The sequence below is a fragment of the Lissotriton vulgaris genome, chromosome 5 (assembly GCF_964263255.1).
Source record: "Lissotriton vulgaris chromosome 5, aLisVul1.2, whole genome shotgun sequence".
Taxonomy (NCBI): domain Eukaryota; kingdom Metazoa; phylum Chordata; class Amphibia; order Caudata; family Salamandridae; genus Lissotriton; species Lissotriton vulgaris.
In genome coordinates, this window is record NC_141693.1 from 1,029,831,699 (window position 1) to 1,029,857,391 (window position 25,693).

Here is a 25,693-nt window from a genome sequence, read left to right on the forward strand (position 1 = left end):
TGTACTGTGCAGTTTGCATGCAGCTCTTTGATGACAGTTCATAGGTCACTGTCCTATTTTAGGATTATAATTTATGAACTACAAGTAACAGATGTATCTCTGTGTCAAAGTCAGTAACCCACTGAGCTATTCACATAAAATACAAATTGTTATCTGTCTGTCAAAACTGCCACTAGACCAACCTCTGATCAGTCTCCAGCAGGATCATTATCACCAGAGTTATCTTGACATTTTTATTGTTGCCTGAAAACTGTCTGAGACACAAGGAACTCTGCAGCAGGTGCTTTTAAACCCATCAGTTATTTCACATAACACAGAGCCTCCCCTCCCCCACCCCCCCACCCCCAACCACCCCGTCCCGAGGTTACTGTCTGATGTGGCTGCACCTGTCGCACCGCCTAGACCGGCTCTGGTGGCAGATGTGAATCTTAGAGTTCTTCTCTGTTTTGGTTAAGGTCTGGTGTGAGGGGGGTGGGCCTGTGTCACATAGGCTGATCATCCCATCTTTTTTGATCTGCAGATCTGGCAGGAAAATCGGGTGAAGGTGCCCGGTCAGGGACTGTAAAACAATAGCACACTAGGAGAGGGGCTCTTTCCTACCTGGTTACTACTCAAACTGTCTGTTACCCACCTCTGTGGAACACTAAAGCAGGAAAGAAAAGGACAGGAGCGGGGGATGATGGTTTTGCACTTCAAAAGTGGCTTCTGTCACCCGATGGCCCTTTATAAGAGTCTAGCTCACTTAAAAGAGAGAAGGAACGTTCTCTAGATTTCTACAAAACCACATCCCCGGCTGGTATACTGATTCTCAACTACCGTCAAGTCAACCATTCACACTGGGAGCCCCAAAATGTCTGCATGTACACAATAAAGCACCACAAGGAGCCACCATGCCCACTCTGCCTCTGTCACACCGGTGCAAATACACCTGTGCCATCCACGTCCTTTATGAATAGAAAGAGGGACCAGTTGGAAGGAACTGACATACCGCATAAAACAGACAAGGCTTGTAAGCAACTTTCCCACTGAAGGCATAGGCATTGATAAAGCCAGGAGGAATGTGTTTAATGTGATAACGCATGCAGTGTTAGCACTTCTGAGTGAGACACGTGGGGTGGGGAGGTGGAGCCAGCAGGAGCAGACAATAAGAGCTATATTGTTAAGAAGTCCGTCAAGCAGTTGTATTCAGTGTGGGGTGTATTCGGTGACTGTCTCAGTCAGATAGTGAGAGACAAACTTGTTCTGAAGTTAGTTCAGACAGTTAAAAATACAAGCATGCTTCGCTTAGGGAAGGTTTTATCAAGAAGAAAGTGATTGGTCCATTGGGGATACTGAACAGTGGTCGGGTGGCATGAAAGTGCAATCTTAGGTAAATTGCGCAGGACTGATATAGAAACATGAGAGACAAAGATTGTTGGTGGAAAAACGGGCCCTAGGCTGTTCCTGAGGTCTCTGGTGTCGCTATGGCCTGGGATAGGACGAGTGCATGTTGGGCAACACTTGTTCAGAGAAACCACCCTCTACTTTTCTCTGTTCTATAAAAGGCAAACAGTTTGTGTGCACCAGTCTCTCGCAGCACTTCCTGGATGTTAGTCACTGATTCAATAGGTAGTTTCCAAATGCACAATATGTCTCGATTGCTGAGAGCGCAGGGAAATAGTCTAAAAATCCAAATCGCAGACCAGAAGGACTGCCCCTAAGGGACAGCTTGTAATATTACACGATAGGGTAATAAGAGCATGAGGGGTGCCTTCGGCCGCCCCAAAGGTTTTCCCTATCACTTGCTGTCACTGGATATGGGGACATGAGGATTTAACATATGGGGAGAGCGTTAAGAGGGCTCAAAAAGTATTTCACATGACTTATTTTTTCCCCTGACTAACCACACCCGATGGACAATGAACTTTTTTTAATCGTTATTAAAAACTAAACATGAATTGTAGGAATCTGAAAAGAAGCGCGTTTAGTGCGTTTACAACCTAGCATCAAAGAATGTGTATCATTTTGTCCTCACAGTAGATGGGAAACCTCCATATAACGGTCCTTACTACGCCCAGCAACGACTCAGTTCTCAAATTCCCTTGTGCCTTTATTCACAGCTCGGCTCTTCTGTTTTCTATTGTGAATGATATGGACTAATTCCCTGGTGGGGACTGAGGCAGGTGGCGGCAAAGGCCACTGACAGAAGGTTCAGGTACATTGCAGGCGTAGAAACCCCGTCTGGGTGGACAGTGTCATGTTAGGAGCAGTGAAAGTGCTGCGCGTGGACTCCGGAGTCGCCATCGTGGGTCAGAGTGATGGCTCTTTTCAGATCCCTCTGTGACTTTCAGCAGCTGACTTTATTTCCCTGCGATTCCGTATCTCGTGAAATGCTCTGGGCACTTGGAAGTGAGGGTTGCTGAAGAGGAGGGTAATATTTATAGGAAAACATCAACTGTGGACAGAATGACAATTCCTATCACACAAGAAACAATAAACTCTTAAATGAAAACTCGTCCCTAAAGGGGAAACTAAATGCTTTAAAAAAATAACCAGCGACTTAGATAGATGCATTTTATTTTACTCGTCACTGTTTTAAACTATTAGACTGTGTCGAGCTATTCGAAAGTTCGAGAACAGAGTGGCCTATTAAACAATGTGGTTCTCCTGCCAAAGGGCGGGCAGCCTGTGTGCAGCACCCAGGGTAAAAGAGGAGGAGCATTCTAGCTTCAGCCAGTGCCCCAGGGACCACCTGCCGAGAGGCATTGCAGAAAGCAGCAGTTTAGCTACCTAGGAAACCGTGTTGCACTGTGCATGTGTCTGTACATACATAAACTGCTGAAATCAGCACCGGACTGGGAACCAGAACCATCTCTGGCACAAATATTCAACTAAACTCACACTGGTGGAGACGGTGACTAGAATGAAACCATGGCGGCATGGAGTGGCGGTCCACAATGTGGCTGAATGGTGTGGCGGGCCACATGTGAACAGATATACTCACAGTCACCCATCAACAGGCACACTTATTCACACCCATCCATTCACAAGTGCACGCTAATACATCCACCATTCAAAACCACATACTCAACACACCCATTCACAGCACACACTATCAAATCACATAAATTCAGACATGCATGCATGCACCCAAACATTTAAAAAATGGTTCTTACAGTAGGGCTACAGAGGTGACAGCAGGTCCAGCGGGAGAGGAAGCAGAAGGCACCAGAAGGAGCTCAACGCTTCAGGCTGGGTAAACAAGAATACCTCACCTGCTTCTCTCATTGGCTGACCTTTTAGGTCAGGCAATGAGAGGAGGACCTTCCCTCACTCGTCATAAAATGTTATGGCCTCAGTGAGAGTTGCTGACTCCACCCCACTCTTTGATGAGGCATCAATGACTGACATTCAGCCGTGAGCACCTCAGGGCTTAAAACTGACGTGCCCAGATTTGAGTTTAATGGTGAAGTGCTCCCTCGTCATTACGGGGATGCTTTGACCGATTGAGGAAATCACACCTTCAGGGTTGTGAATGCTTCAGCCTGGCAAAATTTGTCTCAGGATGCTAGTCTCCTGCACATTTAGCTCATGTACAGAGCCTGCCTGCCTGCCTGACTCGAACATGATGAGTGTCTGTCAGGCTAATCTTTGCTCAGCCTGACAGAAACTCTTTATGCTTTGGAAAAGGGGAGGCAAGGGGGGACAGCCTCTGCCCTAAATGATAGGCCTCACCTAAAGGCATACTTGGATCATTTCAGCCCACTCAGCCTGAAAAAGTAGCCCCATGGCCTGCAGCCTACTTGGGAAATATTGGAGCAGCAGAATGATCAGTCTGGCCTTGGATGAAACTTACTTTGAATAGGGTCAGCAGGTGGACAGGTCCAAGTTGGTGTTCTGAAGGTAAAGTTCAAAGCTGCATAAGCCCTCTTTGATGCCCCATCCTCCTTTCTGCTTTCACATGTTTTGGAACAGTGTCGAGATGCTATATTTGAAGACATGATAGACAGAACACTTCCGCTGCCTGTGGAAAATCTGTTCCCAACCATTGTAATAAATATTCCTAAGTCAGAAATTTAGGAAATCAACTTTTCCAGTTTATTATATTCAAATGACCTGGAACTAATCACATTATACAATGGCAAAGTATCTGAGACAGATGGACCATATGAATTAAATAGTTCATCTTGATCATCCTCATGAAATTCAAAATTTCAAATCCAAATTTATCTCTAATTTGCTGAAACACCTCTGCTATCTCTAGCCCTTATAACAGCTTTCATTTCTGAAGTTCAGGGCCAACCTCTTGAGCATCATCAGTATCAGATGGCTCTAGCCTAAGCCTTTTCACTGCATCCTGGGTTTGCAGAGCTGGTGTCACCCCCTAGCCACAGTCTCTTGCTACTGCTCATGCGAAAGACATATGTGTTTGTTCTTCTCTTCACACTACTTGTTCTCCATCATAGTAAAAACACTTCAGAGTTCCGCGATAGATCAGCTGCTTCCAGATCTGAGTTTATACTACACAGTCCTCATAGAGCTCTCCTGTGCTATCACAAGATTCCTTAATAATCAAGCAGCTCATGGGCATATCTCTTACTGAGCAGATACACTCTATGCGGAGGTGTGTCGCCCCACCGCCAGCAGTGTCAAAAAAATAAAACTATAATAAACCTAGGTTTATTATCATTTATTTTGTTCCCTGGCTGAGTCTTTGGGGATGGGGCCACAACTCTGAGGGGAATGGTTACACACACTGCCTTCAGTGCATACGTGGGTTTGGCCTGCAATCTCAGGATGGCCAAACCGACATGACCACTGAAGCTGTCTCCAACCAGAGCTGCGTTGCCGGGTCAGAGACAGCAGACACAGGCTCGGAGACTTCCTGGGAGTGCAAATTGAGGGTGATCAGGCCAATCCTGTACCAGTCATCATGAAATCATGAAGCTCTAGGCCTTTGTCTCTACCAAAGCACAAGACAAGGGCATCTACAACCAGTACTGTGGATGACAGATCTGCTCAATGTCACTGGTAAAGAAATATTATTATTCATACTTGTAAAAAGCTGAAATTTACCTTAATTCTTGATGCAGCTGGAAAGACGCTTGTCTTCATATGGAGACAGTAAAAACAAGTATTTCCAATACAATAGGTCTTGCATTAATTACGTTTGAGCTATTGGCATTGCTAAATATTGCAACACCAAATGCAACAAAAGTCTATAAATTGTAGGCCAATAAAATGTGTATTTATTTACGTAGCAATAGTGGCATGCTGCGCTTTACATGAATATGTTTAAAAGTAAAGTGCTCCATACTGCGATTGCTACAATAGTTAATTGTGGATGCGTTAACAATTTATGTGTGCACTGATGGCTGGTGGTGTGTGCCTGTAGAAATTGTGCACTGATGGCTGGTAGTGTGTGTGTCTGGTGGAAGTGTGCACTCCCTTCCTTTAAAGATTCGTGCGCTGGATGATCTTCTTTCATTTCGTAGGGCCATTAAGACCTTTTTATTTCCTTAGCTTGTTGGCTCTTTATTGGTTTGCTGCTTTTTCAGTTGTGTTGTGTTGTTTACCTTGTCAAGCGCCAGGACGCCCCTTCGCTGGAGCAGCTGTGCGCGATATAAGTGCCCATAACATAACATAACATAACATAACACTGTCGGCTGGTGGTGTGTGTGCCTGGTGGAAATGTGCACTTACGTCTCGTGGTGTGTGCCCGGTGTAAGCTTGCACTGATGACTGGTGGAGTTTGTGCCCGGTGAAAGCATGCAATGACGGCTGGTGGTGTTTGTGCCCGGTGAAAGCGTGCACTGACTGATGGTGTCTGTCTGGTGAAAGTGTGCACTGACAGTGAGTTGTGTGTGTGGTTGTGTGTGTGTGGTTGTGTGTGTGGTTGTGTGTGTGGTTGTGGTTGTGTGTGTGGTTGTGTGTATGGTTGTGTGGGTGTGTGCGGTTGTGCGTGGGTGTGATTGTGTGTGGGTGTGGTTGTGTGTGTGTGGTTGTGTGTGTGTGGTTGTGGTGTTTGGTTGTGTGTGTGGTTGTGTGTGTGGTTGTGTGTGTTTGTATGTGTGGTTGTATGTGTGGTTGTGTGAGTGTTGTGGTTGTGTGGGTGGTTGTGTGTGTAGTTGTGTGTGTGTGGTTGCGTGCGTTTTGTTGTGTGTGTGTGGTTGTGGTTGTGTGTGTGTTGTGGGGTTGTTTGTGTGGTTGTGTGTGGGTGTGGTTGTGTGTGTGGTTGTGTGTGTGGTTGTGTGTGTGTGGTTGTGTGTGTGGTTGTGTGTGGTTATGTGAGTGTGGTTAAGTGTGTGGTTGTGTGTGTATGTGTGTGGTTCTGTGTGTGTGGTTGTGTGTGTGATTGTGTGTGGTTGTGTGTGTGTGGTTGTGTTTGTGGTTGTATGTGTGGTTGTGTGTGTGGTTGTGGTTGTGTGTGTGGTTGTGTGTATGGTTGTGTGGGTGTGTGCGGTTGTGCGTGGGTGTGATTGTGTGTGGGTGTGGTTGTGTGTGTGTGGTTGTGTGTGTGTGGTTGTGGTGTTTGGTTGTGTGTGTGGTTGTGTGTGTGGTTGTGTGTGTTTGTATGTGTGATTGTATGTGTGGTTGTGTGAGTGTTGTGGTTGTGTGGGTGGTTGTGTGTGTGGTTGTGTGTGTGTGTGGTTGCGTGCGTTTTGTTGTGTGTGTGTGGTTGTGGTTGTGTGTGTGTTGTGTGGTTGTTTGTGTGGTTGTGTGTGGGTGTGGTTGTGTGTGTGGTTGTGTGTGTGCTTGTGTGTGTGTGGTTGTGTGTGTGGTTGTGTGTGGTTATGTGAGTGTGGTTAAGTGTGTGGTTGTGTGTGTATGTGTGTGGTTCTGTGTGTGTGGTTGTGTGTGTGATTGTGTGTGGTTGTGTGTGTAGTTGTGTGTGTGGTTGTGTGGTTGTGTGTATGTGTGGTTGTGTGTGGTTGCGTGTGTGTATGTGTGGTTGTGTGTGGTTGCGTGTCTGTGTGTGTGGTTGCGTGTGGTGGAGTCTGCGGTTGTGTGTGGTTGTATGTGTGTGGTTGTGTGTGAGGTTGTGGTTGTTTGTGTGGTTGTGTGTGTGTGGTTTGTGTGTAGTTGTGTGTGTGGTGCATGTGCATGTGGTACATGTGGTTGTGTGTGGTTGTGTGTGTGTGTCTGTGGTTGTGCGTGTGTGTGTGATTGTGTGTGAGGTTGTGGTTGTGTCTGTGGTTGTCTGTGAGTGTGCTTGGGTGTGGCTGTGTGTGGTTGTGTGTGTGGGTTGTGTGTGGGTGTGAGTGTGGTTGTGTGTGTGGTTGTGTGTGTGGTTGTGTGTGTGTGGTTGTGTGTGGTTGTATGTGTGTGTGGTTGCATGTGTGGTTGTATGTGTGGTTGTGTGTGTGTTTGTGTGTGTGGTTGTGTGTGTGGGAGTGTGTGTGGCTGTGTGTGTTGTTGTGTGTGTGGTTGTGTGTGTTTGTGTGGTTTTGTGTGGTTGTGTGTGTGTGTGTGTGTGTAGTTGTGTGTGTGGTTGTGTGAGTGTGGTTGTGTGTGTTGTGTGCATAGTTATATGTGTGGTTGTATGAGTGGTTGTGGTTGTGTGTGGGGCTGTGTTTATGGTTGTGGTTGTGTGGTTGTGAATGTGGTTGTGTCTGTGGGTGTGGTTGTGTGTGGTTGTGTATGTGGTTGTGTGTGTTGTGTTTGTGGTTGTGTGTGTTGTTGTGTGGTTATGTGTGTGTGTGTGGTTGTGTGTGTGGTTGTGTATGTGCTTGTGGTTGTGTGTGGTTATGTGTGTGTGTGGGTGTGTGTGCGGTTGTGGGTGTGTATGGTTGTGTGTGGTTATGTGTGTGTGGTTGTGTCTGTGGTTGTTTGTGAATGTGTGGTTGGGTTTGGTTGTGTGTTTGGTTGTGTGTGTGGTTGTGTTTGTGGTTGTGTGTCTGTGGTTGGGTGTGGTTGGGTGTATGTGTGGTTGGGTGTGATTGTGTGTGTTGTTGTGTGTGTGGTTGTGTGTGTTTGTGTGTGTGTGGTTGGGAGTGTTTGTGTGTTTTTGTGTGTGGTTTTGGTTGGGTGTGTGTGGTTGTGTGTGTGTGTGATTGTGTGTGTGATTGTGTGTGTGTAGTTGTGTGTGTGGTTGTGTGTCTGGTTGTGTGTGTGTGTGTGGTTGTGTGTGTGTGGTTGTGTGTGCAGTTGTGTATGGTTGTGGTTGTGCGTGTGTAGTTGTGTGTGTGTGTGGTTTTGTGTGTGGTTGTGTGTGGTTGTGTGTGTGGCTGTCTGTGTGTGGTTGTATTGTGGTTGTGTGCATGGTTGTGTGTGGTTGTGTGTGGTTGTGGGTGTGTGTGGGTGCTTGTGTGTGTGTGGTTGTGTGAGTGTGGTTGTGTGTGGGCATGTGTGTGGTTGTGTGTGTGGTTGTATGTGTGGCTGTGTGTGTGGTTGTGTGAGTGGTTGTTTGGTTGTGCATGTGGTTGTGGTTGTGCGTGTGGTTTTGCGTGTGGTTGTGGTTGTGTGTGGTTGTGGTTGTGTGGTTCTGTGTGTGGTTCTGTGTGGGGTTGTGTGTAGGGTTGTGTGTGTGCTTGTGTGGGGGCTTGTGTGTGTGCTTGTGGTTGTGTGTGTGTGTATGTGGTTGTGTGTGTGGTTGTGTATGTGTGTCGTTGTGTGTGTGTGAGTGGTTTTGTGTGTGTGTGGTTGTGTGTGTGGTTGTGTGTATGGGCAAGTGTGTGGTTGTGCGTGGTTGTGTGTGTGTGGTTGTGTGTGTGGTTGTGTGTGTGGTTGTGTGTGTGTGGTTGTGCATGTTTGTGGTTGTGTGGTTGAGTGTGTGTGGTTGTACGTGTGTTTGTGGTTGTATGTGGTGTTGTGTGTGTGTGGTTGTATGTGGTTGTATGTGTGGTTGTGTGTGTGTGCAGTTGTGTGTGTGGTTGTGTGTGTGTGTTGTTGTGTGTGTGTGTTTGTTTGTGTGTGTTTGGTTGTGTGTGTGTGTGGTTGTGTGTGTGTGGTTCTGTGTGTGTGTGTGGTTGTGTGTGTGGTTGTGTATGTGGTTGTGGTTGTGTGTGTGGTTGTGTGCTTGTTTGTGTGGTTTGTTGTGGTTGTGCGTATGTGTGTTTGCTTGTGTGTTTGTGTGTGTGGTTGTGTATGTGGTTGTGTGTGGGGTTGTGTGTGTGGTTGTGTGTGTGGTTATGTGTGCGGTTCTGTGTGTGGTTGTGTGTGGTTTTGTGTGGTTGTGTGTGTGGTTGTGGTTGTGTGTGTTTATTGTTGTGGGTGTGGTTGTGTGTGTGGTTGTGCGTGTGTGGTTGTGTGTGTGTCATTGTATGTGTGTGGTTGTGTGTGTGTGGTTTTGTGTGGTTGTGTGTGTTTGGTGTGTGTGTTGTGTGTGTGTGTATGGTTGTGGTTGTGTGTATGTGATTGTGTGTGTGTGATTGTGTGTGTGTGGTTGTGTGTGTGGTTGTGTGTGTGGTTGTGTATGTGTGTGGTTATGGTTGTGTGTGTAGTTGTGTGTGTGGTTTTGTGTGTGGTTGTGTGGGTTGTGTGTGTGGCTGTCTGTGTGTGGTTGTGTGTGGTTGTATTGTGGTTGTGTGCATGGTAGTGTGTGTAGTTGTGTGTGGTTGTGGGTGTGTATGTGTGTGCTTGTGTGTGCGTGGTTGTGTGATTGTGGTTGTACGTGGGTGTGTGTGGTTGTGTGTGTGGTTGTATGTGTGGCTGTGTGTGTGTGGTTGTGTGAGTGGTTGTTTGGTTGTGCATGTGGTTGTGCATGTGGTTGTGCTTGTGGTTGTGTGTGTGGTTGTGTGTGTGGTTGTTTGTGTGTGGTTGTGTGTGTGGTTTTGCATGTGGTTGTGGTTGTGTGTGTGGTTGTGTTTGTGGTTGTGGTTGTGTGTGTGTGGTTCTTTGTACGGTTGTGTGTGAGGTTGTGTGTGTGTGCTTGTGTGTGTGCTTGTGTGCATATGTGGTTGTGTGTGTGTGTGTGGTTGTGTGTGTGATTGTGTGTGTGTGGTTGTGTGTATGGGCAAGTGTGTGGTTGTGTGTGTGTGTGATTGTATGTGTGGTTGTGAGTGTGTGGTTGTGGCATGTTTGTGGTTGTGTGGTTGAGTGTGTGTGGTTGTAAGTGTGGTCGTGTGTGTGCGGTTGTGTGTGGTTGTGTGTTGTTGTGTGTGTGTGGTTGTGTGTGTGGGTGTGTATGTGGTTGTGGTTGTGTGTGTGGTTGTGTCTTTGTTTGTGTGGTTTGGTGTGGTTGTGCGTATGTGTGTTTGCGTGTGTGTTTGTGTGTGTGGTTGTGTACGTGGTTGTGTGTGGGGTTGTGTGTGTGGTTGTGTGTGTTGTTATGTGTGCGGTTCTGTGTGTGGTTGTGTGTGGTTTTGTGTGGTTGTGTGTGTGTGGTTGTGGTTGTGTGTGTTTATTATTGTGGGTGTGGTTGTGTGTGTGGTTGTGCGTGTGTGGTTGTGTGTGTGTCATTGTATGTGTGTGGTTGTGTGTGTGTGGTTTTGTGTGGTTGTGTGTGTTTGGTGTGTGTGTTGTGTGTGTGTGTGGTTGTGGTTGTGTGTGTGTGTGATTGTGTGTGTGTGATTGTATGTGTGTGGTTGTGTGTGGTTGTGGTTGTGTTTGTGGTTGTGTATGTGGTTTTGTGTGTGGTTGTGTGTGTGGCTGTCTGTGTGTGATTGTGTGTGGTTGTATTGTGGTTGTGTGCAGTTGTGTGTGGTTGTGGGTGTGTATGTGTGTGCTTGTGTGTGTGGTTGTGTGATTGTGGTTGTTTGTGGGTGTGTGTGGTTGTGTGGGTGGTTGTATGTGTGGCTGTGTGTGTGTGGTTGTGTGAGTGGTTGTTTGGTTGTGCATGTGGTTGTGCATGTGGTGGTGCTTGTGGTTGTGTGTGGTTGTGTGTGTGGTTGTTTGTGTGTGGTTTTGTGTGTGGTTTTGCATGTGGTTGTGGTTGTGTGCGTGGTTGTGTTTGTGGTTGTGGTTGTGTGTGTGTGGTTCTTTGTACGGTTGTGTGTGAGGTTGTGTGTGTGTGCTTGTGTGTGTGCTTGTGTGCATATGTGGTTGTGTGTGTGTGGTTGTGTGTGTGATTGTGTGTGTGTGGTTGTGTGTATGGGCAAGTGTGTGGTTGTGTGTGTGTGTGTGATTGTATGTGTGGTTGTGAGTGTGTGGTTGTGGCATCTTTGTGGTTGTGTGGTTGAGTGTGTGCGTTTGTATGTGTGTGTGGTTGTAAGTGTGGTCGTGTGTGCGGTTGTGTGTGGTTGTGTGTTGTTGTGTGTTTGTGCAGTTGTGTGTGTGGTTGTGTATGTGTTGTGTGTGTGTGTGGTTTTGTGTGTGTGTTTGTTTGTGTGTGCTTGGTTGTGTGCATGTGGTTGAGTGGTTGTGTGTGTGTGTGTCATTGTGTGTGTGGTTGTGAGTTTGTGTGATTGTGTGATTGTGTGGTTGGGTGTGGTTGTGTGTTTTTGTGGTTGTGGGTGTGGTTGTGTGTGGGGTTATGTGTGTGGTTGTGTGTGTGTGTTGTGGGTGGTTGTGTGTGTGGTTGTGTGTGGTTATGTGTTTGTGTGGTTGGGTGTTGTGGTTGTGTGTATGTATTGTTGTGGGTGTGGGTGAGTGTGTGGTTGTGTGTGTGGTTGTGTGTGTGTGGTTGTGTGTGGTTGTGTGTGTGGCTGTGGGGTTGTGTGTGTGGTTGTTGTGTGTGGCTGTGTATGTGGTTGTGTGTGTGGTTGTGTGTATGTGTGTGGTTTTGTGCGATTGTGTGTGCCGTTTTATCTGTGGTTGTATGTGTTTGTGTGTTTGTGTGTGTGTGGTTGTGTGTGTGTGTGGTTGTGTGTGTGTGTTTGTGTGTGTGGTTGTGTATGTGGTTGTGTGTGTGGTTGTGGTAGTGTGTATGTGGAGTTGTGTGTGGGGTTGTGTGTGTGGTTGTGTGTGTTCTTTTTTGTGTGGTTGTGTGTGTGTGTGCTTGTGGTTGTGTGTGTCTGTGTGTGTGTGGTTGTGTGTGTGGTTGTGTGTTTGTGATTGTGTGTTTATGTGTGGTTGTGTATGTGGGCATGTGTGTGGTTGTGAATGTGTGTGGTTGTCTGTGTGTGTGGTTGTGCATATGTGTGTGGTTGTGTGTGTGGTTGTGTGTATGTGGTTTTATGTGTGTGTGTGTGGTTGTATGAGTGTGTCTGGTTGTATGTGTGGTTGTGGGTGTGGTTGTGTGTTCGGTTGTGTGTGTGTGGTTGTGGGTGTGTGGTTGTGTGTGTGTGGTTGTGTGTGTGGTTGTGTGTGCGGTTGTGGGTGTGGTTGTATGTGTGTGGTTGTGAGTGTGGTTTTGAGTGTGGTTGTGGTTGTGTGTGTGGTTGTGTGTTTGTTTGAGTGGCTGTGTGGTTGTGTGTATGTGTGGGTGTGGTTGTGATTGTGGTTGAGTGTTTGGTTGTGTGTGTGGTTGAGTGTTTGGTTGTGTGTGTGGTTGTGTGTATGGGTGTGTGTGGTTGTGTTTTTGTAAACGTATCTAGGGCTCTAGTGTAATTTCCCCGATTCAGGCCTTATCATATCCTTATATAGGCAAAAGAATCATAACCATATTTAGGCACAGCCAATGCAGTCTAAATACGGCATGGCTATTTCCGCTAAGCTCCTAGAGTACAACGAGTTCTTGAAGACAACCAGCCTTCAGCAGTACGGGACTTCCCCCTGCTTCAGTATTGATTCGTCACAGAACTCCTGGAGCGTGTAAAGAACTTCGAGTTCTTAGTGACGTTATTATGTCCACCCTTAAGTCAAACTCGGCACCTTCCAGGTATAAATATACCCACATCTGCTCTAGCAAACACACGGTGGTTTGGAGCAGATCGACTAACTACTTGCCCGACGCCCTGCTGTAGCTAGTGTCAGGTTTTAAGACAGCCGTGCCTACCTGAACCGCTGATGAACTACATATCCCAGAAGCCCTTAGCCGACATCACGTTATATAGGAGGGCGGGGCTGTTGTAGCGATGTGCGTGAACCTGGTTTGTTTGTGTTCGTGTTCGCTATCAGCAGTTACCGGAATGAGGATTCCTGGACCTACTCTGGCTAAAGGAGATTGACGGTTTCCATCTTTCCTTTCCTCACGGAGCACGGTACTGTGTTTAGTATCCCCCCCCCCCGCCGCGCTAGCCTCCCGCTAACGCGCTCTGTCTCCACTTGTTTTCTTTTTCCCGTCTTCTGGGTTTTCCTCGCTGTAATCCCGCTTTGCAAAAGCCGGCGGGTGTGTGACATAACACTCGCAGCTGAGCGAGGTTGGAGAAGGGCGGTTCTTTGGTTCAGTGACCTTGGGACGCTAGCAGTGCCAGTTTTTTCAATAAATTGGCTAGGTGCTTGAATTAGCACTGCTATTTTGGGAGTCAAGAGTGAAAGAGAGCGGAGTGCGGTGGAGGTTTCCACGGACTACCGTTACAAAATTTAAAGCCGAATGGACATTGGGTTCTGAAGTGCCAAAGCGGAAAGCAGTAGTGAGGATTAACTACGCTTTACCGTCTTTGGAGTTTGTGTTTGCTGGAAAGGAACGGTCTTCAAGAGATATGGAGAATGAACAAAGCGGAAGATAGTGGTATCCCTACTACATCTTACTGTGTTTGGTCTTCACACTTGGTATTTCTCTTTATGGAGGATGAAGGAACCTTCTGTGAGCTATTTTTGCAGAGACCTTATGGAGTAGTTTCTGGCACTCATTGCAGTACTTTACATACCTTTAGGAGAGAAGGGGTCATAACTCATTTGACGGCCAATTTGGTACATAAGGGAGAAACCATTATCCCAAGTGTGATCCTAATACTGTGGGAACGTTTTGGCAGGAATACATATACACGTAGTACCTTCTGATGGTTAGTTCAAACTGCTTTGTTAATGTGTATCTGGTGTTGTTTCTATAGGGAAAGGAGAAATTCTGAGCTCATACGCTATTTATGCAGAGACAAGAGACATTGGGAGTCGGAGTCAGGTGAATAGCAACAAGCCCACTAGCGAGAATTTATTGAGAGTACCCTCCAGCTGACGCACTGAGAGAGACGCTGTCTTTTCTCCTGCCGAGAAATCCAGCTCCAGTGTTTCCCTGCTACCCTTGCGGGTTACTGGGAGATCGAGTCCTGAGAGAGAGATGCAAGACCTCCTTCATTCTATAACCAAGGTACGGAGCTAATTAGACCCTTAGAGAATTCTTGGATAGATTCTTGGCAGAAACTATTTAACTCAAGCTACACCTCACTTACTTCTTCCCTTGTAGTAGACCTAGGTTAGGTACACCGCGGTAGACGTATTTTAAATGCACCAGTTGAGTACTTTTAGTCATTATTTATCATTGTATGTATTTTATCCATTTTATGTATCTTATGGCTTAGAAACCATATCATGCTTTTACAGATTTATTTCATAATACTCTTTTTACTGTACGCACTTTACTTCATAGCAAGTATTACGATTGTTGCAATTAACTTCTCTTGCATGAGAAAGAAGACTGCTCAATAAATAACCTTTTTATTGAAAACGCCTGTCTCTCTATTTCTCTGCAGAAACCCTGGTGAAATGAAGCATGCACGATTGACTGAGTGAAAAAGCCATCTATTGTTTCCGCAACTCTGAAGATATATTTCTTATTCTTGGGGAACAAAGTTGTCATGTTGTATGGTTGTCAGAAATTAACCCCTTCTTGTTTATTCAAGAAAGTTTCTACTGACCTCTGAGCTAGCTGGCATTCACAATTAAGTTTAACATACTCAATAGAGACCTAGTCGACTTCAGTCCAGGTCTAAACTATCGTTAATGTTATTCCAATGCGCAGAGCCTATTGGGAATATAGGAACTACACTACATGGCGCCCAACGTTTGGTAAGGCGATAATTTAACGCTAGATTTTAGAGTAACTCAGTCGTGCTTTTCACACAGACCCCTTTTTCCGTAAAAACTCCAACTAGACGTCTGGAGTGGGTAAAAGGTTAGTATCCGCCAGAACTAAAGAGGACGAGAATCCTATGTATTAGTTTTTGGTTTATTCAACGTTGAAGGATACAGTGTTCCAAAATATTGTGCACCTAATCTCTGTTTCCTTGAAACTTGCTCTGCAAACTTTCTGTCAGCAAAATGACGAGAGTGACGACGAAAGGGAGAGAGCTAGAATAGCAACTCAAATATTAGCAGAAGACACAAGTCTTCAGCAAAACAACCCGGATGCAGTAATCATCCCGGTAAATGTAAGAAAGAGTGTAACTTACAAACTAATAAATAATGGAGTATCATCGAGAGGTGGTACAGTCATATTTGTGGTAGAGGCACATGAGTATCGGCAGAGAGAGGTATTCTATTCATGGATAACTTTTCCAGCAGCAAAAGCTGTGACACACGAGTTCCACTACTACAAAGCAGAGGAACCTCCAGCGGAATACATTCCTTTCGAAATTCCACTAACTTACCAGGAGCATCAGCTCTGGTTTAGTGGCGCCCTAAAACATAAAAATCACATTACCAGGCTCGGTCCACTAGGTACACCAGGAGCCACATGGCCGGTTCTAGCCAGCTACACACCACATCCTGACATTGAAGAAATGTCAGACAGAAAACTGTTAGTTTCAACTAAAACAATTAACAAAAGCATATAGACAATTAGTTCGATTGACAATTGACGGTTCAACCAGCCGCCAAAAATTAAAAGAAACAGATATAGCAGAACAACCTTTTGAATTTGCCAGAATAATTGAAAAATCCTATGAAGAATTAGGTAGAGATAGTTTGGGTGGGAAACCACTAAAACCACAACTAACAGAAAATCCTGAAAAAACTTCCGTTTAAAATAGTTTCATTACTCCTAAAAAGAAATGGGAAACTATCAGACAGACTCTTCCTAAAGAGAAACAGTTTCAGTCCAGAGGAAGGTCTCCCCAACGGAGAGATAGAACGCCAGAACGGGGGGGGGGGTGGGTCTCCACAACGGGAGCCCTCTGAGAAAAGATATAACCTCAGAAATAGGGATAATTTGAAAAAACCTGACAGATATCAAGATAATGATACACGTCCCTCTCGATCTTTTCAGACTTCCTCACAGAAATTGGAAAGAAGAGGACGGTCAGAACATAAAGAAGAGCGCTTCAAGTCCAAAGACAAGGAACACACTCACCAAAGTATAAAATCTCAATTTTCCAAAAAAAAGGTAGCAAGCATAAAGATAAAACATGCCGAGGATCCTGAGGACATAACTCAAGAAGAACGGAGAGTGGGCCCAAACAGTGCCAGACAGCGCAGCAGAAGTGACCATAGCTCGCAAGATCCTGATGAATCTTCTGGAGACAGTGGACATGAATGAGTACATTCAGGTGGAAACTGCAGACACCAGATTTAGTGTACCCAATAAATTATATGAAATAACATTAAGTATAGAAGGGGACACAACTAGGAAAATAAGAACTCTCTTTTGGGAGAAGCTATCTAAAGGCTATGATATTCTTCTAACTGAGAAAGACTGGCCACCAGAATTTGTTAGGGAGTGCCCACATGGCGAAGAAATGATTATGCCTGCCTTCTCAAATCATATTCCAATTCATAAAAAATACACATATGCAAGAAAATGAGCAGTGGCCCAAGCCCCTGCATTATATAAAAATCATGTAGGATGGGATGAGGAATCCCCTCGCCATAAAATCCAGTTAAAAAATCAACCTACTGCACAAAGGCAGTATCCTGTTAAGCAAGAAGCTAAAAAACAAGTCAGGGAGATCTCAGATCAACTTGAGTACCAGGGCGTGATTGAAACATGCACCTCACAAATGAACAATCCTTTGTTTCCTGTCTCCAAACCAGACAATTCATATTGTCTAGTATTGGACTACAGACACTTAAACTCTTGTTGCAAAACATTTGCAGTACAAAATTCACACAGTGCAGCACTGATGAATAACATTGTGTACAAAAAATATAAAACGACATTAGATGTTTCAAATGGTTTCTTCTGTCAAAACATAGCACCAGAAAGCAGGTATTTGACCGCTTTCTCAAGTATAGGGGCCCAGAGGCAATTTTGCCGTCTCCTCCAAGGATTCATGAATAGCCCAGGATTATTTTCAGCTAGAGTAACAGAGTTACTACAAATGTATGATGATGAGGCATTATCTTATGTCGATGATATCTATCTAACAGACGATGATTTGGACAGGCACTTGAAAAGAGTGAACACCATTATACTTGGGTTTGCATCTGAATGGTACAAATTCAACTTATCACGGATTGCCCACCTCACTGTCCTATTTCTAGGATATGAGTTATCAAGTAAAGGGAAAAGCCTAGCAGCCAATTTCTTAGAGAAATGTGCACTGCTCCAAGCACCAAAAACGCTGAAAATCCTACAATCAATTCTAGGTTTCCAGAATTTTGGAAGAACTTACGTTCTGAATTACGCAGAGAGAGTTAAACCTCTCCACGAATTAATAAAACCTGATTTCAAACAAACTAATTGGACTCAGAAACACACAGAAATTTTACATTCAATACAAACAGACATGTTAGCTAAAACAAAGCTGTAAACACGCGTAAACGTACGCAACCTTGTAATCCAAATCATCCCAGGAAGATGCGGATTCACATACCTGACCTATAACGAAGGTTAAACGGGCCCAAGCCGTAAAGCGTCAAGTCCAGACCATCTCGTTCGAGCTTGACCTTTTATCATTATGGCACAATCCATTAACTCTGGCCCTGGATAAGTCCTATATTCCTGGCAAACCCCAACCATACCTGAAAGACTCACTAACAACCCACGCGAGAAAGAAAATCCTGTATCTGTGCCTCTTGGCCCTCATGATCGCGGATTTTAACCCAAAATGGGCATGAAAGGACGGTGCCATCGCCTGCCGATTATGCAACTACCGCAGAGAGTCTTGGCTACAACTGCTGTGTTGCTGTACAAAGTTGGTCAGCGACCGTCATCGTTTGCTGCGCCCGGCCTTACGGAATCTAGGCCATAGAACATGCAGAGAGGCCTCGGACTGGTGCTTCTCAGAAACTACAACTGTCTTTTGGCTAGGGTCGGCAAGTTCACCCATCAAATCAAAATGGCACTCGATCTCCATCAAACGGCCAAAGATCCTAAGGGTCTCGACACTGTGCAAGGGGCGCCATCCAGTGTCCTAACGATGTCAGCTTACAGTTAACTTAGGGAGTTCTCGCATAGTAACTGAACCAGTGGACCCAGAAATTAATTCAGGGTTTGACAAGGGTCCAATGAAGAACTCATCCACTGTGCAGTGCAGTGAGAACGTTCTTGCCGAACTTCCACACTTCCCCTAGACTCTAGAAGGAGTGAAGTTAAGGAATAACAAAACCCTTTCTTATTTTTAACAGAACTTTGATTGGACAAAAATTATTTTATCTTAAAGTTGTATATAAGGTTTTACTGGGTAATGGGTGCGCCGGGGGGGGGGGGGGGGGGGGGGTTGATGTTCCTTGTGTTTTGTACTGTAAAGATTTTAAATAATCGCACAGTTTAATAAATTTGATTGACGGAACCAATAGCTTACAAATCACACTTGTACACACAAACTGAAATAATATTCACTTCAACTGAGAAAATTCTGACAGTGGTTCAAACTGCTATAGCAAAAGAAAGAGCCCTCGCACAGGGAAAACGCATATTGGTCATTACACCTGTACCTGCCTTAGAGGCAGTGACAAGAGCGAGCATTCCAAATGCTGAAGCTTTACATCCAAGATGAATACAATGGGTTAATTCTCTTGCTGCAACAGACGTTGAATACGTTTTTGACCCTAGCTTGAAAACACAAGAATTTCTCCAATACGAGTACTAATGTCCTCTGCCGACCGAAATTCTGCCTCTTGAACATTACGGCTGTATAATATATACAGACGGATCAGCAAAGCCCGCAATTGGGGGTAAACAAGCCTATAGTGCTGCGTGCGCGATTGTAAAAGGTCGCTGGCGGGAAGGTAAATTCAGACCTATGGTCACAAAAGCTCAATCACTCGGAGACTGTACAGCTCAGCGAGCTGAACTACAGGCTTTCAAGATGGCGCTTGAGAATACCGATCATGAATTCCCCACACTAATAGTGTGCGATTTGTATTACTGCGTCCAGTCTTACAATGAATACTTGCAGAACTGGGTTCAAAACGGTTTCAAAGATGCGAAAGGTGGCACATTAAAGCATAAAATGCTTTGGGAACAAGTAGTTCTTTTACAGAAAGAACTACAAAAGACTCACGTGATCCATACACTGAGTCATCAACGTGATGGCGTTCACGTTGCAGGGAATCATTGGCTGATGAAGCCGCAAAGGCAGCCATCCACACCGCTTCCGTAGCTACAATTAATCGTTCTGAAAAAAGAATAGACGGTGAAACGCTACTAGCAGTAAAAGCCTAAATGGAAGGCAATTATGCGGCGTTACCTCTAAACTATCCACTCGAAAATACATACATAATTGATGCAAACTCTGTTCCTTTTGCTCAAATCCCTGGAGTGGGGGACAGAGTAATTCCAAACGGGAAGCGGAGAGCTTTCTTGATTCAAGAAGCACATATGGGAGAGGGTCTGAGGCACAAAGGGATCTTAACTTCTTTAAAAGAATTACAAATGAAGTACTGGTGGCCGGGAATGAGCATGCAAATTTATAACTTTGCAATGGAGTGTCAGAACTGCAACAGAGATCGCAGTTATGAACCGGACCAGGTAACTGACAATAGCACAGTCAGTCCAGCCCAGACACCTCTGTTAGATAGCATTAGACTGTCTACACGCAGGCGTCCCTATGGACGGATACAGCCCCACAACTACTAGGAGAAGATTCATTTGGATGTGGCCCCAGCACTAAACTGTTATAAAAGGTTTGCGAGTCTTTATCGGCACATACACAATCAGCACTCTAAATTCTGACCAGGGTCCTGCGTTTAGCTCTCGAGCTTACAAGGAGGCCATGGCCAGCTTGGGTGTTGCATTGCGGTACTCTAGTCCCTTCCATCCTGAGGTTAATGCGGTAGTGGAAAAAAAAACGTGACATAAAGCAATCTATAACAGCGAGGGTATTAGGTTCGGGTGATGGGTGGGTCAAACATCTAATAAGTGTCCAACGTAGTCTTAATAATCTGCCAAGAAATTATCTAGGTGGAATCACTCCGTATGAACTTTTGTTTGGTACTAGAATGATAATCGAAGACCTCGATAGTCAGACTTCAGTGGTGGAACAAAAAACCTTTCATATCAAAGATCGTTTGGCTGTTTTACAGGACTTAAATGAAACAAGAAGAAGTCTAAGTAACACAAAGCAAGATCCAAAGGCCACTGAAGAAAAAACACCTGTCCCAGCAAGACTGGATTCCAAAGATTGGGGATCTGGTCAGAGAAAAGATCGCGGTAAAGAAGGAATTTGGGCCTTCTTACAGAAAAGCAGTACCTCTCTTAGCAATCAACGGAAAAAGATCAGTTGTACTACCGCCCCTTGCTGGTAAAAAGGAAAACAGAGTTATATCAACCGACCTGGTAAAACCACAACCATGTGGCCAATAATAAGTAGTAGGCCCAGTGGACTCCCTAGATGTAGCAGAAGACCAAACCTTGCTACAATTCAAGAGGTTCAAACTGAGAGACTAATCACATTTCATAAACCTCCAGTGAATAAAAAAGGACTATGCAACAAAGCCATGGAACTTGTGCCTCTTGAAACCCAAATTGCAACAGTTCGTCAAGAAACACCTGTCTACAATGATGTAGCCTCTGACTATACTAATATGACAAAGGAAGAAGCAACTACAAAGATCAATAAGAATCATGATGCAATTCCAACAATTGACAGAACTGCCTCTGGCTATTTCACTAATTTCGATGACTTTTCTGAAGATCCTAGTGAACATGAAGAAAAGCCAGCAAACAAAACTTTCAAAGAAAAAATAACAGAACTCTTTCATCAACTTGGAGAAATATATATGATTTCACCATGGATTGAATTGTGGATTGTGTTAGGTGTACTTTTCCTCCTTTCTGGCTCATTTTGGTTTTAAGCTTGGGAAGAATGATTGATGGAAAATACAGTACAATGGACACAGCAAGTCAGAACATCAACTTGGTCCTAAAACCTCACAAGTCATCTCATTTTGAAAAAAGAGACCTGTCATCAGTAAACATCACAGCCATTCCTATACCTGGTGGTGTAGCATGGGACGCTACTGATTATGACATCTATTGCCCGGTTGAACTCTTGAAGTATCCACACCAGTTCAAGGTTTCTTTATTATTTAATTTTGTTTACTTTATTTTTAATTTGCGAAAACACATTACGATACACACTGCAGAATTGGTTTTTAGACCCAAAAAACATTGCAACAAGATAACATTGCACATCAATGTTAATAATCTAATGATAGGCACTTGTGGAGCAGTTAACAAAATAGAAATCAATAGCGGCAAAGACAGAATAGGCAACTATCAAAGGTAAAAAAACAGATCAACCAGTACCCCGTAACACAGTAAGTCTTTAGCCAACCCATTCGGAAACCGGCGCCCAGATCCTGGTTGCCAATTGTTGACTCCTCCCCCCTTTACGAGAAAAAACTGAGAATTCTAACCTATGGAGAGCTAACAGTCTTGCTCGCCATTGTGCGAAAGTTGGGGCTTCCGCAGATAACCACTGAGATGTAATGCACAGACGTGCCTGGGACATAGCGATAAATACAAAAGCTGATTTGTAAAAGGAGTGAGTACCAGCTAAACTATTACCCACGTCAACCCCAAATATCACTAGTGCTGGAGTCAATAAACAGCTTATCTTGAGTGCGGAATTGATAAAGCGCTCGATGTCATCGAAAAACCCTACTAGTACTGCACAAGCGTAAAGCATATGTATTATATCCGCCGTCAGTGAATCACAGCGAGCACAAGTAATACCCTTCCTAGCACCCCATTTTGTGATTTTCATTGGCGTGTAGTAAAGATCTAACATTGCCATATAGCTTTGAGTCTTCAACGAACCTGAAACAATGACCTTGCTGGCAAAGTCCATTACCGGTGCTAGGTCAATACCTGTCCTTATTAATTTAGATTCCCACTTAGCACTTTGAGCTGACAAATCATCCGGGAAGGTTGATACTATATATTGATAGAGTACCCCTATTCTACTTCTTTTCCTAATCATCTCAATGATTGGTATCTTATCCAGTATACCTGGTGAAGTCTTCAATTGTTTATACACAAAGCTTTGTATTTGCAAATATTTAAAAAAATCACGCGGGGTAATTTATATTTATTCCTAATATCACTGTGTACTAGAATTTGCCCATCCTCTACTAGATCACCCAACATATAGGCACCCTGCCTTTGCCAGACAAGGATTACATAATCTTTTAAGACACTAGGAAACACTCTGCTGCTTTTAAATGGCGTATAGAGATTCAAATTTGGAATGGCTAATTTCTTCCTAACTTTCCGCCAGATAGTACATGCAGCGATCAAAACTTTGAAGCGTGTCCTTTTATAATAACTAGGCTCCAAGACCTCCAACAATATACCTAGGCTGTCCTGTTTTCAGTTTCTATTTTTGGTAAATTCTGGTGGGGTTTTTCCAGTGTTTTCAATATTTTAAAAAACAGTTGTTATCAGTGGTTACACATTTTCACGCCACTAAAAACAACAGAATAAGTGTTTTTCCGGTGTTTATGGAATGTTTTGCATCATTGCTTGCTTTCTGCACTGAAAGAACATGGTATATAGACAGTGTACGTATAGTGTATATGAGTTACAAAAAGATTTTTGCAAATTAATCTTATTGTAGTACACCATACAATACTTCTTCAGTGAGACTTTGGTCATGTGCACTTGCGCTTTCCTTCCCATGTACATTTTTGTGAAAAGGCCCTCTCAACATTCATAGCCCCTTGGGCTGAGAACCGTCAGTTGGGATGACTCTTTCCTTGATGCCACATAAAGCACAAAATGATAAATATTTGCGTTTTAGTTCCTGGGCATAAGAAAACAGTGCACCAGAATGGACTAAGAAGTCAATAGCATCCCCCATTAACTCTGAAGATTGTAAAGATGCTTTCAGCATACCATCTAACAAGTGGCAAGGATCTCTTCACTTCAGCTCGGGTATCAATTTTGACAGGTCATTACACACATTTTTTATATACGTAGCTGAATCACTGCAAATATAAACAATATCACTCCAAACTTTGTTGAACTTGGAAAGAACCTTTTTTGCAGAGCAGAACAAGTGACACTGCGTTCCATGTTTTCTAAAAGTCTGGTGTCATGTTTTCACCACTGTCCCAGATGCTTGGTGATATATATATATATACTTGTCACTATACCTTGCATTTAATGTTTAATGCCTGAGGTGTTGGCAATTCACCTACTATCAATACTGACCCACTAGAAACTATGGTCTGATGTATTAGGGGTTTTTACCCATTCTCTGTGGCTAAATGTGATGACACATATTAGGAAAGATTTTTATGAAACTAGCCATTTTACCTATCAGTGAAAGAATCAAATGCAGCCAAAATTTCAAATATGAGTTTGATATGTCCTGATTCTCTACAGTTTATAAAATAATTAAACTAGACCTAAAACATGAAACAAATCCCTGCATCTTTAGACCAAAGGCCATAAAACTGAAAAAAGTAAAAGGAAGAAGAAACAATATTAAAGAACAAAACTCAAGCAGGATAATGTTAGCCAGTCATTCTTACTGCTAGCTTCTATAACAAAGTTACATCTTATTGACCTCTTCAGTAAGAACAAAATTACTCTTTCACTTTCTTTTTCCTTTCTTTGAATGGCATTTAGTTTGTGGTTGTGTAGGTGTTTTTTCAGTGTTTATATGTTTTCACCGGTGAGGGCTATTTTCTTTCAGTGGGGTTTTATCAGTTATTATAGGTTTAAACCTAAAACCCCACAGCCTAAATATACCCTTGGCAGCTTCACCCATCCCTATCTCATAGATAGTAGGTTGGTTGTACATCGGTACATTCGCCCTATCTCCACATATCAGCACTCCCATAACTTGTATCATTGCTGCCCAATAGTACATAACAAGGCTGGGGACCGCCGAGCCCCCCCCCCGATCTCGAGGAAGGTACATCCACTTAGCTGCTCATCGCGGGCGCCTATAGCCCCACAAAAACCTACTGCACACCCTCTCTGCCTTGATCAAGCTATTTTGAGAGGATAACAAAGGAATGGTTCTAAACAAATATAAAAAATTCGGGAGGACTATCATTTTAAGGACGCTACAGCGACCATATAAGGATTTGGTGTAAATATTCGAGTCTCTCCAATTTAGTGTTGACTGCTTCTATCATTGGGAGGATATTTAAGTACGGGATCCTATCCACTGCGGGACTTATCCGCACCCCTAAATACATAGCTTCCGGGACAACAGGAGCGTCGGATATAGGCATATCAGGAGTCTGAACCACCTGCGTTTTTGAGACATTGAGCTTATAACCCGACACTGCTCCGAACTGTTTTGCTAGTTCCTTCAGTGCAGGGAATGCAGATGGAACATCAGATGTTATAACAACTATATCATCTGCGAGGCTAACAGATTGTGGGAGATATCACCAGCCCTTATTGTAACTATAGCCTGATTAGCCACGATTTTAGAGAGAAACGGATCTATGTAGAGGGTGAACACCAGGGGTGAACAGGGACACCCCTGCTGTGTGCCCCTAGTGATAGGAAAAAAGCTAGTCTGCTGCCCTGAGATAAGCAATTGAGCTCTTGGGGAAAGATACATAGCATAGACTGCATGTACAAATTCATCTGGAAACCCCTTCCATTTGAGTACCGCCCACAAGAACCCCTAAGAGACCCTGTCGAACGCCTTCTCGGAGTCCAACAGGATCAGCCCAAGGGGAGATTTCGTGACATGGGCCCAGTCTAGCAATGCTATGGAGTGCCTGACATGATCCGCTGTGTCCCTGCCTGGAGTAAATCCATGCTGATATATGGAGACCCACGGAGTAATCACTTGTGGAAGTCGACAAGCCAAAATTTTTGAATAAACTTTCGAATCGCCATTAATTAGTGATATTGGCCTAAATGATGATGGGAGCAGCTCTGGTTTCCCTTTTTTCCTAAACAAAACTATAGTTGCATTTTGCCATGATTCCGGCACTATGCCCTTCGGCGCTGCTCTAAGGACCTCAAGAATAAACAATTTAATATAATCTAAAAAGATTTTATAGAATTCCAGTGGAACAGCATCTGGTCCATAGGCCTTGCCATTGGCTAAAGATTTAACAGCCAGCTCCAATTCCTCCATTTGAATAGGTGAACCCAAAAATTCAGCCTGTTCTTGAGAAATTTTAATTGTCTCCATATCAATCAAAAACTCCTCCATGGCCCTCTCGATATCCAGCCTAGGTATATCTTGCCTATACAAAGAGGAGTACAAATCCAAGAAAACTCTATTAACTGCCTCCTGAGTATCATGTATTTTTACAACCTGGTTCTGTATACTGCGCTGGCGAAGTCTCTTGGCTAGAACCCTACCAGAATTCTCCCCAAACTCAAACATCTCTGTACGATATTGCAAGCACTTCGATGCAAGATCTTTTCCGAATGACTCCAATAATTGGACTTTCAGAATTGCTACTTTTTGTTGACTCAACAGAGTTTTGTAACCATTCTTAATATTTAAAGTAAGTTCGATCTCTGCCTCCCTTAGCTCCTTCACCCGACTTCACATCTGCTCTTGTTCAGACTTCCACCTATATGAAGTCAAACTTTTGGTCTCCCCCCGTAATCCGGCTTTCAGCTTGTCTCATACCACTTGATCAG